This window comes from Syngnathus floridae, chromosome 22 (assembly GCF_059516105.1).
Source record: "Syngnathus floridae isolate MCC-2025c chromosome 22, RoL_Sflo_1.0, whole genome shotgun sequence".
Taxonomy (NCBI): Eukaryota; Metazoa; Chordata; class Actinopteri; order Syngnathiformes; family Syngnathidae; genus Syngnathus; species Syngnathus floridae.
In genome coordinates this window covers 9,850,233-9,865,686 of record NC_142434.1, presented here as the reverse complement: position 1 = coordinate 9,865,686, position 15,454 = coordinate 9,850,233, and the positions used below count along the sequence as shown (strand labels likewise).

Genomic DNA, 15,454 nt, shown 5'->3' with positions numbered 1-15,454 from the left:
CCATCAGGATAGCGAAGCGAGACCGCAGTCGAAAATTTCAGGATCGTTTCCACGACGTCAAAAACATCAGGAGTATGTGGCAAGGCATACGGGCGATTACAGACTACAACTCACCCTCCCCCCCCCCGGTGGGTGTAGTTGATGCTGACTTTCTAAATGGTCTAAATAACTTCTTTGGGAGGTTCGAGGCACTAAACGGCACTCCAGCAGTTAAAACTGTCCCCCATCAGGAAGAGGAGGTACTCTGCCTTGACTCCGCCGATGTGTTGAAGACCCTGAGGAGAGTCAACCCCTGTAAGGCCCCTGGCCCCGACAACATTCCTGGGCGTGTGTTCAGGGAATGTGCAAGTCATCTGGCTGGGGTCATCACAGACATTTTTAACACCTCGCTGGGCCAAGCCACAGTGCCGGCGTGCTTTAAGACTGCCTCCATCATTCCGGTGCCGAAGAAACCTCAAATCACCTCATTTAATGATTACCGGCCTGTTGCACTGACTCCGGTTATGATGAAGTGCTTCGAAAGGCTGCTTAAAGGTCACATCGTTTCCAGACTCCCCCTATTATTTGACCCGTTCCAGTTTGCCGACCGGCAAAACCGCTCCACTCAGGACGCCATCTCCTCCGTTCTTCACCTGAGCCTGGCTCACCTGGAGGAGAAGAACACCCATGTGCGGAGGCTGTTCCTGGACTTCAGCTCAGCGTTTAACACCATCATCCCACAGCATCTGGTAGGAAAATTGGAACACCTGGGCTTCAACACCCCCCTTCGCAACTGGCTGCTAGACTTCCTCACCAACAGACCTCAGTCAGTCCGGGTCGGACAGAACACCTCTGATGTCATCACCCTCAGCACAGGCTCCCTTCAGGGCTGCGTCCTGAGCCCCCTGCTGTGCACCCTGATGACACACGACTGCGTCCTCAGGTTCACCACCAATCACATCGTGAAGTCAGCAGACGACACAACGGTGGTGGGGCTCATCAGAGACAACAACGACCTGGACTACAGAGAGGAGGTGGAGCAGCTGGTGGGCTGGTGCAGAGAAAACAGCCTGATCCTGAATGAGGAGAAGATGAAGGAGATCATCGTCGACTTCAGGAAAAAACAGCCTCACCACGCTCCACTGATCATCAACAGCTCAGCTGTGGAGGTGGTCAGCACCACCAAATTCCTGGGGGTCCACATCACAGAAGACCTCACCTGGACTATGAACACTACGGCACTGGTCAAGAGGGCACAGAAGCGCTTGTACTTCCTGCGGAGGATGAGGAAAGCCCACCTGCCCCCACCCATCATGAGGACGTTCTACAGGAGCACCATAGAGAGCATTCTGACAAGCTGTCTCTCTGTGTGGTGTGGAGGCTGCACCGCCTCCGATTGGAAGAACGTGAGGAGAGTGGTGAGGACAGCAGAGAGGATCATAGGGGCTCCTCTTCCCTCCATTCAGGACATTTCATCTCAGCGCTGCATGTCCCGTGCCCGTAACATCATCAATGACCCATCACACCCCCACCATGGACTGTTCTCCCTGCTGCCCTCTGGGAAGAGGTTTGCAGCATCCGCTGCAGGTCCACCAGGTTCTGCAACAGCTTTTTCCCTGCTGTCATCAGACTGTTGAACACTAGAACTGTTGAGCTCTAAACTGAACTCTGCATCACACATTCACAGAACTGTACTTTATGACACTACGGACCTCTATCTTGCACTATCTCGCACTACCAACTTTACTGAACTTGTATAAACCCTTTAAATAGAAGTTTAATACATGGTTTAGCATTCCTCTGCACACTCTTGAATACTGTTTTGCCTACTTGCACTATTGCATAATTATCACTGCTGCACTTTATACTTATTTTTAATATATATATATATATATATATATAGTATATGTATATATATATATTGTCATAGGATATGTTACTTCTATTCAACTGCAATATCACTACTTTGTTGTAAGACGTATGCAACGGAATTTCGTTTTGTATGCACCATGTGCAGACAAGATGACAATAAAGTTTGTCTAAGTCTAAGTCTAAGTCATGTCAGGTCAGCTGTCTGGAGAGAGAGAGAAGTCAGGACCTGCGGGCGGAGCACCACCGTGCCACCGCCGCCATGACGGAACTCAAAAGCAAACTCCATGAGGAGAAGCAGAAAGAGTTAGCCATTACCAGGGAGACATTACTGCGGCAGCATGAAATGGAGCTGATGAGAGTGATCAAAATCAAAGATGGAGAGATCCAGCGACTGAATGCCTTGGTCCTCACCCTGAGGGACGGCTCCATGGACAAGGTGATCCGCTCTATCCGTGTCTGACTATCCGCACGCCACGTCGGGCTTCGATGCGGCCGCGACCGTATTGTGTAGCTTGTCCCCAGTAAGCGTCGCGGCGCTCCGTTGCGGTCTCAACGGCCCGGTGTGGCGCAATGTCTGCTCAGGTGAGGAGGGGGGGCGCTTTGCTGGCGGAGGTGGAGGAGACGCGGCGGTGTCGGGAGACCGAGCGGTGTCGCCTCCACCAGGAGCGCGGAAGAAGCCCTGGCAGCGGCCCAGCAGGCCTGGCAGTCCCGAGCGGCCGAGCTCCGATCGGCTCATCACCAGCATCGGGAGGAGCTGAGCCGAACCAAGAGAGACTGCGAGAGGGAGATCCGCCGACTGGTAGGACTGATCAGATGCGCGGTGCGTGGCTATGTTCCCAATTTCGTTGTATACCTGCAGTGCAATGACACCTAAGGCATTCTATTCTATTCTATTTCACAAGAAGAAAATGTCCGGTTGCTCGCTTCGCTTTTGTCACAGCAAAGGTGTTCTAGTCGATTCAAGAAAAAAATTGGCCGGTTGCTCTCTTTGTTTTTGTCACAATTCTGGCAAATGAGTTTGCCCGCCTGCCTGAGCGCTCCCCGTTTGTACATCCAGACGGATGAGATCAAGCTGAAAGACAGAGCGGTTAGTGTTTTGGATGAAGCCCTGGGGCCGGCCACGTCCACCGCCTTCAGCTGCAGACTCAGGCTGCCGAGCAGCAGATCGCTGCCCTGAGGGATTCCCAAAGGGCGGGCCTAAACTACCCTGGAAGTGGGGTCAACGCCGCTACTAGCAATCCTCTTCATTGCGTAAGCCACCTCATCACACACTTGCAGTACGCATGACTTAGTTCGTTGCTGGAGGAAGGTAGCACAAAAACAGTTTTGAACTTTGAACGAGTGCTTGTGTGTGTGTGTTGCGGGGCGTTTTCAGTCTCAGGAGGATCGGGACACGCGACGGTTTCATCTGAAAATCGCTGAGCTCAGCGCAGTCATCAGGAAACTGGAGGATCGAAACGCCCTGCTTTCTGAAGAGCGCAATGAACTGGTAATTTATTGACGGCACGCTTGAAGGTTTGCGCTACGTTTGATGCGCGCCATCCAGCGAGGCACCCATTGCGCTTGCTTATTAGTTGAGCGGCGCGGCGAGTCGGTTGCCTGGTAGATGTCTTTTATTGGGAGCCAAAGGCACGATTCCGTTCAAACCGATGCAAAAGGAATGGATACGTTCTGGCCCGCGTGTTGTGCGTCTTTCACATCCCGCACTTCATGCTTGCAGCTAAAGCGACTGAGAGAAACAGAAAGCCAGTTTCTGCCACTCCTGTACAAAAACAAACGCCTGAGCAGGAAGAATGAAGAACTCTCGCTGGTGCTGTGTCGCCTTGAAAACAAAGTGCGCTTTGTCACCCAGGAGAACGAGGAGATGGCAAGCTTGGTAAGTCGACGCGGACAACGGCGGCGTGCCAACAGAGTCCACTGCATTTGTGTTCCACAGAGAAGGCCTAGTTCGCTCAATGACCTGGACCGCGGTTGCGGCCAGCAGGACGGTGAAATGGAGTTCCTTCAAGTTGTGGAGCAGCGGCACATCATCGATGACTTGTCCAAGGTCTTCAGGCAGGCGACTCGGTGCACGTACGGCAGCGCCGCGCTCGCTCGCTGTCGCCAGGAAACCTTTTCCGTCCAAAGCTTGGCCGGCGGCCGCCATCCAAAAAATTGGCCCCTTAAATTCCGACCTTTCAAGCAGGAGCATTGTGCGCACGCGTTTGAACACGCTTTAGACTTGTTTTGCCGTTTTCAGCAGCTCAAAGCTCCCGTTTTGTCAGCGCCTTTGCCACTCGCTGTGCGCTGAAAACGACGGACTTGCCCGGCTGCTCAGCCCGTCAACCATGAGCCGCGAGCGCGACGTCATTGTCCGTAGGCAGCTAGTGGCAAAATGCACCCTGTTAGAGTTGCGCTCGCTCCAACTTATTTTGCAAGAACCACACGGGAGACAAGTAAGTTCTTTTGGACACCTGCAGGTGGAGAGTCCATCCGTTGTACGAATGAAGTCTGACTCTCGGCTCCTGCACGAGCATTTTAATTAAGAGAAACAGGGTGGGTGTAAGAGTGGATTGAATAGAGGAAGCCCTTGACCTCTAGTCAAAACATAGCAAGGGGTGTTTTACAACTTTGTGTAGGAAGGGATAAGCGATAGGGATAAATAAGGGATAAATAATATTATTTATTACAGGTCGCAGTCAAAGTCAAAGCAACACAATGATACGATAAAGATAATCTGGAAAACCCTGACACACCCTGTAGTTGTCACTTTTGGAAAAGACGAGCGTCCCTCCAATCATCGCCGGTGACGTGTTTTTCAGGCTCTGGAGACAGGAGCTCATGTCAGAAATGTCATTGTGAGTCGCGTTTGTTTCTGCGCCGGAGCCGTTCGTTCCCTTTGCATCCAAAGAATCTCAAAGGCGGATTATTTGTGTCGACAGGAGAGAGATTTGCTGCTACGATACCGACGTCGAGAATCTCTGAGGAGGAACAAAGCGTGAGGTCCTGCAAGGTGAGTCTGTTTGTTTGCGGCTGCTTGGTGTTGCGCAAGATGAAATGGCCTTTTTCTCGCTATCGTTCCTCTCGTCGATTCATCGTGAGGTGTCGCTTCAGTTTGTTCAGAGAGATGTTTGCTTCCGCGCCCGCAGGTCATCGAAACATTTTACGGCTACGACGAAGACGTGTTGGTGGACTCGGACGGATCGTCCTTGTCTTTTCACACCGACAGAACCCCCGACACGGAACCCGAAGAGGTAGCCCGCCATTTCTGCCAGCGTATTGGCACCAAACATTCCTCTTCAGCCTGGAATCGGACTCGTCTTTGCGTCGCGGGTGCTTTGTCGCCGGTCTGACTGATTCTGGTACTAGTGCTGTGTTGCATTGGTGTGTGCATGAAGAGGCGGAGCTTCGCTACCGCCAGCTGACGCAAGAATATCAAGCGCTGCAACGAGCCTACGCTCTGCTAGCCCAGACCAGCGAAGGGGACTACGACGCCGAGAAGGAGATCAAGGTGGCGCCCCTTCCCGCAACCCCCGGCCGGGTCGCAGCCTCCCCGTTCTCACCCAGCCTCGGGTGTTCTCTGGTCTGAAAGGAGGAGGAGGAGCCTCCCTCCTCCTCCTTTCAGACCAGAGAAAAGCTGATGGTAGAAATGGGTCACTATCAAAGCAGAGTAGCAGATCTGGAGTCAGCGCTGAAGCAACAAGGACAGGTAAGCTCATCAATGAGCACACCTTTTTCTCAGACAAAATAGCTACATTCTTCAGTCACTCATCCGTCTGGCATTACTGGACCAACCCCCACCCCCGAACGTGGCTGGGAAAATGCGGAGAAAAGCAAATGTCATTTTCCAGTCAACCAAAGAATTTGTGGATGAAAATGACACAACATTCCAAAGCTGTCCACGCGTTTGTCTCTTCTAGAATGTCAAGTGGGTGGAGGAGAAGCAGCTGCTGCGTCAGAGCAATCAGCAGTTGGCCGAAAAGGTGACGGAAAGAAAGGCGCTGGGCGGAGTCGCTTGGCGTCACACCTGTCGGGAAGCCCCGCAGATGAGGTCTGACTGTCTTTTCAGGTCAGGCGGATGGAGGCGGAAGAAGCGCGTCTGAAAGAGCACATCCAGGATATCCGAGACCAAAACGAACTGCTTGAGTTCCGCATCCTGGAGCTGGAGGTGGGAAGACTCGCACAAGCGTGTTGAGGCCAGAGATGTGACGGACGGACGGACGGACGGACGGATGCATGCCTCTGCCTTTCAGGAGAGGGAGTGGCGCTCCCCCGTCTTGAAGTTTCTGCAAGTCCGTTTCCCAGACGGCCTCAGCCCTTTGCAGATCTACTGCGAGGCCGAGGGCGTGAGCGTACGTAAGGCGTCCCTCGCAACCCTAACCTTAACCCGAGGTCCCAGAACACCTTACATTGCTCCTTGCGCCTTTCCCCCGGACATCGTCATCAGTGATCTGATGAAGAAGCTGGACATCCTGGGCTATAACGCCGTAAGTGTATGTCGAACTCCTTATGTTCGCACTCCACGAGACTCGGCGGCTCAAATGTGACTTTTGGAAGGCTTTGCGCTGAAAGAAGCTTGTTGACGCTGTGCCTTTGGGCTCTTGCAGAATCTCACCAACGAGGAGCAGGTGGTCGTGATTCACGCCAGGACCCTTCTCACCCTAGCCGAGAAGGTAACGCGCACGTCCACGCACGCTCTCGCATTCTGCTTATGTGACAGCAGCCTTTCCTCAGTGGTTAGAATACATCAAAGTGACCAAGTCAGCACTTCAACAGAAGATGTTGGACATTGAAAGTGAGAAGGTAGACAGACACGCGACATCAGCCAAGGGGAACTCCGGCAATGTGCCCCAACAATTCTGACCTTGAGCTGTGCTAGGATATGTTCTGCAAGCAGAAGGGCTACCTGGATGAAGAGTTGGACTTCAGGAAGTGTTCCATGGACCAGGCTCATAAGGTAAGCCGCCCTCAAATCTCCCGCCGGACCACTGATGGACGAGGATTGCGGCCCAGAGGATCCTGGAGCTGGAGGCCATGTTGTACGAGGCGCTACCGCAGCGGGACTGCCCCGCCACGGACGGCGAAAAAGCCAGCCACGCTGGCGTGAATGACGTGCTGACGGCGGATCAGAGAGAAGAGCTTAGGAGCGCCGTGGACCAATGGAAGCGAGCCCTGATGTGCGAGTTGAGGGAGCGCGACGCTTGCATCCTCCAAGAGAGAATGGATCTGCTGCACAGCGCGCAACAGGTAAGGGCCCAAAGCCAGCCCGGCACTTACTTGCACGCTTACTGGCTTTTGAATGCCACTTTCCATTTGTCCGTCCTAGAGGAACAAAGAGCTGAAAGAATTCATCGAAGCTCAGAAGAGACAAATCAAACAATTGGAGGAGAAGTTTCTGTTTCTCTTTCTATTCTTCTCCTTGGCCTTCATTCTGTGGCCCTAACACCAGCTGGTGAGTGAGCTCCAGCGGCACCGCACTCGACACCTCCGATACACTGCCAGCCGGTCTCAGACGTTGGCAGACGCTCCGATGCCAACGTATACCCCCCGCCACGGTGACAGAGGCACCGCGTCACACCGGCGCTCATCCAATCAGAAGGCAGGAAAAGCAAATTCACATAAAGGGCACTTTTGAACCAGAAGAGAGCGCCACAAAAAACGGTTGTTGCCCCAAACGCGCATTAAAAAGGGTCAGAATAACAAGAGTCCCACTGGCCAGCCGGGGCCACCCGTCCAGCTGTTTCTTCAGGGGGGAAAAAAATTGGAGTCACCGGTGAGTACATTTTGCATTTAGCTCTGCTTTTCTGCTTCTGTCTTCAAGTGTGTGGCATCCTGCGATCAAAGATTCAGCCAACCCCAAAGCGGTTGACCTCAACGTCCCACCACCATGCCTACCAGAGCAGGTGACGTGATGCTTTGGACATCCTTCCGTCTCAGATGCCCAAAAGTACTCTTTGCCACATCTGCGGCAATACGGTGTCTTTTCAAAGGTGCAAATAAATCCAGCGTGGGCGGAACACGCACGTCTTCGGTTTTTCCCGCTTTGTTTGTGTGACAGCTGTTGTGAAAATTTTATACAAATAAAGTTGTATAGTACAGGTTTGGCCAAGCCGCAACTCACGAACCGCATGCGGCTCTTTTATGTTCATATCAACATTTGTGTGTGTGTGTGTGTGGGGGGGGGGGGGGGGGTTGTGCGTGTTGGCTTCACTTGAGTTCAATTTGGTATTTTGGTCAAAAGCGCATGTGGTGAAATTCCACAAAGTAGGATGGGCAAACACATTTCTTTAAACTATGAGTGTCAATTGGGCTCTCGAAATGGCAGGGAAAAGATGCACAGCAAAACGAAAATACGTAGATGAACACAGGACGTTTTAATCAGAGTGGGAAAGTTTTCTATTTTTTGTTGAACGTGATGGCAAACCATTCTGCCTGATATGTCAGACCTCAGCGCATTTCAAAGATTCAAATCTTCAGCGCCATGCACTTCAGCTCACTCCATGCTAACATTGATCAGGCGTCGAACCCGCATCATCATGCTTAAGAGGTGGCCATGCTAACCAGTGCGCCATTATGTCAACGCATAATAACTAAGTCTACTGGTCAAAACAGCGGTTACTATATGACGTCGCTACGTCGTGGTCACGTGACGCAGACAAGACGTCAATGGACGTGGGCAGAGTTAACTTGTTTAAAAGGGAGTAGGCAGAAGAAATATTTAATTTATTTAAATCTATTTTGAGTGCACACCATTATGCCAATGCATAACAACTGTAAATCTACTAAACAAAACAGCGGTTGCTATATGACATCTGCCACGTCGTGGTCACGTGACATACGTGACGTCGATGGGCGTAACTTTCGCCGGAATTCAAATCCGCGGGGAGAGTTAACTTGTTTAAAAGAGAGTGGGCAGAAGAATTATTTAATTTATTTAAATCTATTTGGTGTGTGCGCCATTATGTCAATGCATAACAACTGTAAGTCTACTAAACAAAACAGCGGTTGCTATATGACGTCTGCCACGTCGTGGTCACGTGACGCGGACGTGACGTCGACGCCTACTTTACATCCCACCGATCACAGGACCCCTCGGCTGCATAACCGTGCACCCTTCCCAACCAATCGGATTTGCTATACGCGAAAACGACGCCAATGGAAAGAGCTTCCGCCCAAATTTAAATCCGTGGGCGTGGCTCGCAGCAGGAAGTAGGAAAATGGCGGCGATGTTGACAAAGACACAGCGGATGGTAACATACGACTAACAAGAGAAATATTTTTATTTTCTGCTTGCAACTGGACCGTCCAGAGCGTACACGGTAAGTACAACTCATCGTTTTTAAAAAGAAGTACTTTTGTTGCCCTGAAAAGCGAGTGAGCGTGGCGTTTGTGGGGGACGTCGAATTTCGACGATTCTTTCTGGTCAACGGTTGTAAATGATTGTGTTGATTAAAAAAGAAAACTTGATGTAACTCTACTTTTAACTGCCGTTTCAGATAGATTTGGAATTGCATCACATCCAATTTTGCCTAGAGCGTACACGGTAAGTAACACTCGTTGTGTTTAAGGAGATTTACGTTTGTAATAGCAGAAGTGTAGCCGCGTTGCGTTGTACGTGTGAATGTTGGTCCGGGCGAAATGTTAATGTTTAATTTCATTCCTTTAGGTTCCACGGTGTTTGTTGGCTGCAAGTTTTCCACTGCAAGAAGAGGCTCATATCATTGACCAGGAGCGAGCTACAATGGTGAGTAGCCATAACATTTATGTTAAACACTTCCTATTTCATGTCTAACAGTACTTGATTTAACAAATAACCATAAATAAATACAGTGTGGGCACTGAAGTTAACATATGTGATTATACTGCCTAATCTGTCACCGAGTAGATTGTTGCAAAGTAATATAAGATCCAAAGTTGTAATTCAGAATAGTTTTCAAAAGAAGGCCATTAGAATTATATACAAGTCTGATTACCCTGAACAAGCTATTAATTAAATCACAAATTCTTCAATTCAAAGATTTGGTAGATTATCAGACAAATAATGTCTAACAGTAATTGATTTAACACATCACGATAAGTAGATTGAGTGTGGGCACTCTCAAGTTAACATATGTGATTATACTGCCTAATCTGTTACAGAGTATGTTGTTGCCAAGTAATGTAGAATAGATCCAAAGTAGTAATCCAGAATAGTTTTGAAGAGGCCATTAGAATGATAAACAAATCTGATTACCTTGAACATAATAACAAGCTAAGTGTTTAATATGTCCTATGAAGTCAAAATTGGGCACCATCATGTGGTGAAATTTGGAATTGCATCACATCCAATTTTGCCTGGGAACAAACAGATTACATAAATCTTAGTTTTGAATAAGCCACTCCTTCTCAAACAAGTAAACTCTGCCCATTTTGCGCAGTAGATGTTCTGTTAATATCTAGTATTTATACAAAGTCATAATTTAAATTGCTTTCAACCTTCATTCATCGGTTCAACCAACATTACTTGCTCTTATTACCAACTTGTATTGATTTAACTAAGCGTTTAATACTTCCTATCAGGTCTCAAGGCAAGATTTGGCAAAATACAATTTCAGCAAATCCAATTTTGCCAGGGAACAAAAATAGATTAAATAAACTAAATAAGTCTTCTTCCCATTAAATAAATCAGAAAAGTCTGTCTTGTAACCAGTCCTCTTCAAACAAGTAAAGTCTGCCCATTTTGTGCCGTAGATTTTGTGTCTATGCCTAGTATTTAAACAAAATCATAATTTAAACGACTTCTTTCCTTCATTCACTTTGGAAATTTGGAATTGCAGCAAATCGAATTTTGCCAGGGAACAAAAATAGATCAATTAAACTAAATAAGTCTTCTTCCCATTAAATAAATTAAAAAAGTCTGTCTTGTAACCAGTCCTTTTCAAACAAGTAAAGTCTGCCCATTTTGTGCCGTCGATTTTGTGTTAATGCCTAGTATTTGTACAAAATCATAATTTAAAGGACTTCATTCCTTCATTCACTTTGGAAATTTGGAATTGCAGCACATCAAATTTTGCCTGGGAAGAAAAGTAGATTAAATAAATTTAATAAGTCTTACTACTTCCCATTAAATAAATTAAATACGTCTTACTTGTTCCCACTCCTTTTCAAAACAGTAGTTTAAAACGAGGGCCCTTCACTCAATCTTTAACCTCAACCCCGCACGTTGTGTTGTATCTGTGAATGTTGGTTGTGGCCAAATGATAGTTTTCTTTCATTCGTTTAGGTTCCAAGAAAACTTGATGTAACTCTACTTTTAACTGCCGTTTCAGATAAGCGGGTATTACGTCGCAGTCATGTGCCGCGGATATGACGTAATTGCCCGAACCTCCGATTCAAATCTGTTGGCGCGATGGCCGTGAGCCACTGAGCAGCGACGATTATCAACAGAAATATCTTTATTTTCTGCTTGCAACTGGACCGTCTAGAGCGTACACGGTAAGTAACACTCATTGTGTTTAAGGAGATTTACGTTTGTAATAGCAGAAGTGTAGCCGCGTTGCGTTGTACGTGTGAAAATTGGTCGAGGCGAAATGTTAATGTTTAATTTCATTCCTTTAGGTTCCACGGTGTTTGTTGGCTGCAAGTTTTCCACTGCAAGAAGAGGCTCGTATCATTGACCAGGAGCGAGCTACAATGGTGAGTAGCCATAACATTTATGTTAAACACTTCCTATTTCATGTCTAACAGTACTTGATTTAACAAATAACCATAAATAAATACAGTGTGGGCACTGAAGTTAACATATGTGATTATACTGCCTAATCTGTCACGGAGTAGATTGTTGCAAAGTAATATAAGATCCAAAGTTGTAATTCAGAATAGTTTTCAAAAGAAGGCCATTAGAATTATATACAAGTCTGATTACCCTGAACAAGCTATTAATTAAATCACAAATTCTTCAATTCAAAGATTTGGTAGATTATCAGACAAATAATGTCTAACAGTAATTGATTTAACACATCACGATAAGTAGATTGAGTGTGGGCACTCTCAAGTTAACAGATATGATTATACTGCCTAATCTGTTACAGAGTATGTTGTTGCCAAGTAATGTAGAATAGATCCAAAGTAGTAATCCAGAATAGTTTTGAAGAGGCCATTAGAATAATAAACAAATCTGATTACCTTGAACATAATAACAAGCTAAGTGTTTAATATGTCCTATGAAGTCAAAATTGGGCACCATCATGTGGTGAAATTTGGAATTGCATCACATCCAATTTTGCCTGGGAACAAACAGATTAAATAAATCTTAGTTTTGAATAAGCCACTCCTTCTCAAACAAGTAAACTCTGCCCATTTCGCGCAGTAGATGTTCTGTTAATATCTAGTATTTATACAAAGTCATAATTTAAATTGCTTTCAACCTTCATTCATCGGTTCAACCAACATTACTCGCTCTTATTACCAACTTGTATTGATTTAACTAAGCGTTTAATACTTCCTATCAGGTCTCAAGGCAAGATTTGGCAAAATACAATTTCAGCAAATCCAATTTTGCCAGGGAACAAAAATAGATTAAATAAACTAAATAAGTCTTCTTCCCATTAAATAAATCAGAAAAGTCTGTCTTGTAACCAGTCCTCTTCAAACAAGTAAAGTCTGCCCATTTTGTGCCGTAGATTTTGTGTCTATGCCTAGTATTTAAACAAAATCATAATTTAAACGACTTCTTTCCTTCATTCACTTTGGAAATTTGGAATTGCAGCAAATCGAATTTTGCCAGGGAACAAAAATAGATCAATTAAACTAAATAAGTCTTCTTCCCATTAAATAAATTAAAAAAGTCTGTCTTGTAACCAGTCCTTTTCAAACAAGTAAAGTCTGCCCATTTTGTGCCGTCGATTTTGTGTTAATGCCTAGTATTTATATAAAATCATAATTTAAAGGACTTCATTCCTTCATTCACTTTGGAAATTTGGAATTGCAGCACATCAAATTTTGCCTGGGAAGAAAAGTAGATTAAATAAATTTAATAAGTCTTACTACTTCCCATTAAATAAATTAAATACGTCTTACTTGTTCCCACTCCTTTTCAAAACAGTAGTTTAAAACGAGGGCCCTTCACTCAATCTTTAACCTCAACCCCGCACGTTGTGTTGTATCTGTGAATGTTGGTTGTGGCCAAATGATAGTTTTCTTTCATTCGTTTAGGTTCCAAGAAAACTTGATGTAACTCTACTTTTAACTGCCGTTTCAGATAAGCGGGTATTACGTCGCAGTCATGTGCCGCGGATATGACGTAATTGCCCGAACCTCCGATTCAAATCTGTTGGCGCGATGGCCGTGAGCCACTGAGCAGCGACGATTATCAACAGAAATATCTTTATTTTCTGCTTGCAACTGGACCGTCTAGAGCGTACACGGTAAGTAACACTCATTGTGTTTAAGGAGATTTACGTTTGTAATAGCAGAAGTGTAGCCGCGTTGCGTTGTACGTGTGAAAATTGGTCGAGGCGAAATGTTAATGTTTAATTTCATTCCTTTAGGTTCCACGGTGTTTGTTGGCTGCAAGTTTTCCACTGCAAGAAGAGGCTCGTATCATTGACCAGGAGCGAGCTACAATGGTGAGTAGCCATAACATTTATGTTAAACACTTCCTATTTCATGTCTAACAGTACTTGATTTAACAAATAACCATAAATAAATACAGTGTGGGCACTGAAGTTAACATATGTGATTATACTGCCTAATCTGTCACGGAGTAGATTGTTGCAAAGTAATATAAGATCCAAAGTTGTAATTCAGAATAGTTTTCAAAAGAAGGCCATTAGAATTATATACAAGTCTGATTACCCTGAACAAGCTATTAATTAAATCACAAATTCTTCAATTCAAAGATTTGGTAGATTATCAGACAAATAATGTCTAACAGTAATTGATTTAACACATCACGATAAGTAGATTGAGTGTGGGCACTCTCAAGTTAACAGATATGATTATACTGCCTAATCTGTTACAGAGTATGTTGTTGCCAAGTAATGTAGAATAGATCCAAAGTAGTAATCCAGAATAGTTTTGAAGAGGCCATTAGAATAATAAACAAATCTGATTACCTTGAACATAATAACAAGCTAAGTGTTTAATATGTCCTATGAAGTCAAAATTGGGCACCATCATGTGGTGAAATTTGGAATTGCATCACATCCAATTTTGCCTGGGAACAAACAGATTAAATAAATCTTAGTTTTGAATAAGCCACTCCTTCTCAAACAAGTAAACTCTGCCCATTTCGCGCAGTAGATGTTCTGTTAATATCTAGTATTTATACAAAGTCATAATTTAAATTGCTTTCAACCTTCATTCATCGGTTCAACCAACATTACTCGCTCTTATTACCAACTTGTATTGATTTAACTAAGCGTTTAATACTTCCTATCAGGTCTCAAGGCAAGATTTGGCAAAATACAATTTCAGCAAATCCAATTTTGCCAGGGAACAAAAATAGATTAAATAAACTAAATAAGTCTTCTTCCCATTAAATAAATCAGAAAAGTCTGTCTTGTAACCAGTCCTCTTCAAACAAGTAAAGTCTGCCCATTTTGTGCCGTAGATTTTGTGTCTATGCCTAGTATTTAAACAAAATCATAATTTAAACGACTTCTTTCCTTCATTCACTTTGGAAATTTGGAATTGCAGCAAATCGAATTTTGCCAGGGAACAAAAATAGATCAATTAAACTAAATAAGTCTTCTTCCCATTAAATAAATTAAAAAAGTCTGTCTTGTAACCAGTCCTTTTCAAACAAGTAAAGTCTGCCCATTTTGTGCCGTCGATTTTGTGTTAATGCCTAGTATTTATATAAAATCATAATTTAAAGGACTTCATTCCTTCATTCACTTTGGAAATTTGGAATTGCAGCACATCAAATTTTGCCTGGGAAGAAAAGTAGATTAAATAAATTTAATAAGTCTTACTACTTCCCATTAAATAAATTAAATACGTCTTACTTGTTCCCACTCCTTTTCAAAACAGTAGTTTAAAACGAGGGCCCTTCACTCAATCTTTAACCTCAACCCCGCACGTTGTGTTGTATCTGTGAATGTTGGTTGTGGCCAAATGATAGTTTTCTTTCATTCGTTTAGGTTCCAAGAAAACTTGATGTAACTCTACTTTTAACTGCCGTTTCAGATAAGCGGGTATTACGTCGCAGTCATGTGCCGCGGATATGACGTAATTGCCCGAACCTCCGATTCAAATCTGTTGGCGCGATGGCCGTGAGCCACTGAGCAGCGACGATTATCAACAGAAATATCTTTATTTTCTGCTTGCAACTGGACCGTCTAGAGCGTACACGGTAAGTAACACTCATTGTGTTTAAGGAGATTTACGTTTGTAATAGCAGAAGTGTAGCCGCGTTGCGTTGTACGTGTGAAAATTGGTCGAGGCGAAATGTTAATGTTTAATTTCATTCCTTTAGGTTCCACGGTGTTTGTTGGCTGCAAGTTTTCCACTGCAAGAAGAGGCTCGTATCATTGACCAGGAGCGAGCTACAATGGTGAGTAGCCATAACATTTATGTTAAACACTTCCTATTTCATGTCTAACAGTACTTGATTTAACAAATAACCATAAATAAATACAGT

General features: G+C 45.1%; 1 long non-coding RNA gene across 2 annotated transcripts; it reads left to right on the top strand.

The window, feature by feature from the left end:
* Positions 1–2,499: 2,499 nt before the first annotated feature.
* On the top strand, positions 2,500–5,380 carry LOC148379579 (uncharacterized). Of its 2 annotated transcripts, XR_015855407.1 has the most exons (6): positions 2,500–2,650; positions 2,909–3,102; positions 3,227–3,340; positions 3,572–4,843; positions 4,980–5,084; positions 5,229–5,380. It is a non-coding gene; the product is annotated as an uncharacterized LOC148379579 (long non-coding RNA). The 2 variants fall into 2 exon arrangements; XR_015855406.1 differs by having other exon boundaries at positions 4,980–5,380.
* Positions 5,381–15,454: the final 10,074 nt, after the last annotated feature.